The sequence below is a fragment of the Mesoplodon bidens genome (assembly GCF_964165515.1).
Source record: "Mesoplodon bidens genome assembly, chromosome: X".
NCBI lineage: Eukaryota > Metazoa > Chordata > Mammalia > Artiodactyla > Ziphiidae > Mesoplodon > Mesoplodon bidens.
The window spans coordinates 48,670,922-48,675,144 of record NC_138163.1 but is presented as its reverse complement, the minus strand read 5'-3'; positions in this window follow the sequence as shown (position 1 = coordinate 48,675,144).

Genomic DNA, 4,223 nt, shown 5'->3' with positions numbered 1-4,223 from the left:
GGCCTGAGGCCCGGCGCACAACTGGCTCCGCCCACCCCGATGGCAAGCGAGCTTCGCCAATCAGGCAGGCGCCGGGAGCCTTTCAACGAGATGCATGGTCCCGCCTCCTACCACAGCCTGTGTGCCGCCCAGCCCTCTGCTCCTTCTGGCGTCTGCAGTCATTCCCGGGTCAGCCGCAGTTCCAGCTCCCTGGCAGCTGGAGAGCTGGGCCGGGGGTCGGCGGCGTGGGGCACCCCGCCCTGCACCTCCCCTCTGCAAAAACGCAAAATGTGCTTTTCACTTGGAACAGCGTATGCCCAAGAGTTTGCTTTTTGTGGTGAAAGTAGTAATTTGACCACCCAGGCTCAATCTGCGTTTTGAAAATACTGGACACCTTTGAGGAATCAGGACCTAGTTGACTGGTGGTCATTCCCTGACCCTCGGGCCTCCAGTGAACCAGACTGCCTGTCCTCTGGAAGGCATAGAGGAGGTTCAACCAGTGCGTTTTGTGACACGGTTCTGGCCCATCATCAGGACCGAAATTGGGCTCCAGGAGCCCCCCTCCCATAGCTAAGGGATGCACAGTTGAAGTGAGGGTTCCTGGCTGACAGCATTGAAGGGGAAAAGAAGGCAACGGTCAGTGTATCGGATCTTCAAGGCAGTGAGCCCCCGGAGAGCAGGCCACTCTAATGCTCCAGCATTCTGGCCCCGCATGTGGGGAAAAAAAAGCCTTACATTTTTGCTAGAGGGCTTCTCTTCTTTCCGCTACCCTGAACATTGCCACATAGAGTAGAAATATCTCAGAGAAAGAGGAGATGCTTCCACTCATTCACTACCCTTCATCCTTCCCATCTCAGGTACCTTGATGAAGCAAGGTCAGAAAGAGGCTTCTTCAGAGCACATAAGCCACATGGGCAATGGACAGATAGACCTCAGTCATATTCACCAGCGCTGGACCTCGTGAGGCATGCCATGTAAAAGTGTTGAAATCAAAATGGATTTCAGGTTCACTCTTGGTCAACTAGAATATTCAAAACAAACATTCCCCCCCTTCCCCTTTCCTTCAGTATTTGGTGAAAATAGTTGGGACTGCTTGTGCCCAGCATATTGCACAGCTTTATTTGCATGGAACTCTCTGGGGTGGCTGAGTGTTTTGTACAGCTAAAAATTTAACTCTTTACCCCACCTCGACCTCTTCTCAAGCACCCTCTTTCTTCTTCTGTCTTTTTTTAAACGATTTTAGAATCACACGTGTTTAAACTGTGTCTCTTAATTTCCTTCCTTCTCTTCACCAGCAGAGCATCTTCACAACTTCGTTTTCCCTCTCCTTTCCCCCTCTTTTTCCTTCTATTGCAGTAAGTGCTCTCTTCTCACTTACGGGGCAGATCCGCATAGAACTAACCCACTTACTTAGGTGGGGGATCCCTCTATGACGAACCATCACAACAGCAGTGGGTCAGTTGAGCCCAGCCCTACTGCTCTTAATCCTGCACCCCTTGTCTCTGGTCACCCAGGCATCCTCGAACAGACAATGCTTGCTGGTTAAAAATGAAAAGGCCATTTCAGTTCAGTTTGTCTGAGCATCTGAATTGTATATGGGCGAGGAGGTGTGGGGACTGCCTAGAGAAGGAGGGTCGATGGGCCCAAGGTTACACAGTGGCAAAGAGCGAAACTAGAACCCTATTTCCAGGTTGGCCTACTTCTAGAAAAGTGTGTTTTTCTAGTGAAACTCAGCTTTGACTGCTATTTCAGGCAGCCACAGGCATGTGGGTATTGTTTTGTTTGAAAGCAGGTTATTCCTATTCCTGGAATCAAATTCTTCAATCAGTGTCTCAACTGACAGGAAAAGCAAGCCTCAAGTTTTTTTCCTAGGCATCCTTGTGACTATGGATACGGCCAAAAACTTGATGGCAAGAATGAATTTACTTCCAGAGCTTATGTCCCACACTCACATGACAAAGAGCCGAGAAGGCAGCAAGGAATATGAAAAAGCCAGTATAATTTATACTTGTTGAGTTTTTGTCTAGTTCATTTATTAGAATGTACATCAATATCCAGATTGAATGCACTTAAACCTGAATAGGGGATCACGGTGTAGAGGACATAGCACTGACCTAGGAGTTAGCCCATCTGTGTTCTGACCCAGCTCTGACCCATGACTGCGAGTATTCCAGTTTGTCTAGAGTATGAGGTGGATTGGGAGGTAAGGCAAGAGGTAAAACATGTAAGAAGAGAAAGAATAGGTAGTACCTGGCCTAGTGAGGGCTGCACATTCAGTGCACAGAAAATAACTACTCAGTGAATATGTGAAGCTAAGAAAGAGAATTTTATTTTATTTATTTTTTTTACTTATAAACAGCTAACAGTTATTTTTCACAGTCCTAGAAGCTGGTTAGTCCAAGATCAAGGTACCAGCAGCTTTGGTGTCTGGTGAAGGCCACTTCCTGGATCATAGGTGGCAACTTTTCACTATGTACTCACTGGTGGAAGGGTCAAAGTATCTCTCTGGACCCCCTTAAATAAGGCCCTAATCTCATTCATGAGGGCTCCACCCTTATGACCTAGCCACCTCCCAGAGACACCACCTTCTAATACCGTTATTTTGGGGTTTAGGATTTCAACACATAGATTTGGGGGAAATGCAAACATTCTATTTAGGATACCTACCCAATTTCCACACTGCCCACAAAGTGCCATGTCTAAACCCAAATAAAATCACATCATTTTCTTGCTTTAAAAAGTCCAAAGTCTTCTGATTGACTGGCAGAGAACTTTTCTTCTTCAACCTTTCTCTCCATAACCTATTCCACATACTCCATTTTTCATCTGCATCTATTCTATTTTTGTTTTTTGTTTGCTTTCTTTCTTTCTTTTTTGTGGTACGCAGGCCTCTCACTGTTGTGGCCTCTCCCGCTGCAGAGCACAGGCTCCGGATGCGCAGGCTCAGCGGCCATGGCTAAGGGGCATAGCTGCTCCACGGCATGTGGGATCTTCCCGGACCGGGGCACGGACCCGAGTCCCCTGCATCGGCAGGCGGACTCTCAAACACTGCGCCACCAGGGAAGCCCTCTATTTTTTCTTTAAGTTAATTTTTATTGAAGTATAGTTGCTTTACAATGTTGTTTTAGTTTCTGCTTTAAAGCAAAGTGAATCATTTTTATGTATATGTATATCACCTCTTTTTTAGATTTCCTTAGCATTTAGGTCACCACAGAGTATTGAGTAGAGTTCCCTGTGCTATATACTAGTTTCTCAGAAAGAGAGTTTTAGATCTGATTGTCCAAACAAAGGAATTTGAATTCCATCTTACATTCAACAGTAAGCTTTTGGAGGATTTGTGCAGGAAAATGGCATCATCAGGAAGAAACTACCAGTTACTTTCTGGAGGAAGAACTAGAAGAAAGAGAGACTGGGGACAAGGAGAGAAGCTAGGAGGGTGGTGCACACCTCTGCTTCCAGTCATGGCAGGCTAAGTCATTAGCACTCACCATCCCAATGAGGACAAGTAAAAAATACTGTGTGAAATGTGAAAAAGAAATTATCTTCATTAAGTGCTAAGAAACTCTGAGGCTAAAATCTAGAGGAAAGCAAAAACCCAAATAGGAAAGCCCAGCACTCAAAGCCACTTTTGCCTGAGGGCATTAGCAAATCCAGAAGAAAGAATTGTGACACTGAGCTGTGGTTTTGGTGGCCTCATGGAAAAGAGATGAAAAGTTGAAGTTCTCATCCCCAGTGAGTAGATCTGATAAGCCCTCCAGCCACTCTAAAATAAGTGACTACCCCTTTGGGATAATGGTGAACCAGAAGCAACAAGCCCTGGCATGGAATTGGAGTCTAGATATCCATCCCCAGAGTGACCCAAGGAACTTCAAGCCCTGAACTTGGATTAAAGTGGTCTTGGACAGGTAGTGACCCCAGGCCTTTCGCAGCAGCAAGTAAAAATGCTCTCTGCAGGAAGGTTCTGTCTTCCTATGCCTGAAATCAGTCTGATAAATAATTTTTCAATAATATATTGGCACATAGTCAAAGATAAGTGGACACATAAGCCACAAAATACATTGTAAGTGACAGCTGAAAGAAAAACTAGGCAATGAAAACAAATTCACAAATATTTCAGATATCCGAATTATGAGACACAGACTATAGTCACTATGGCCTACTATAGTTCAAAAAAATTTTAAAAAGCTTTAAAATATTTTCAGGGAACAGAAAATCCTAAAAAGTGGCATAGCCAATTTGAAAAA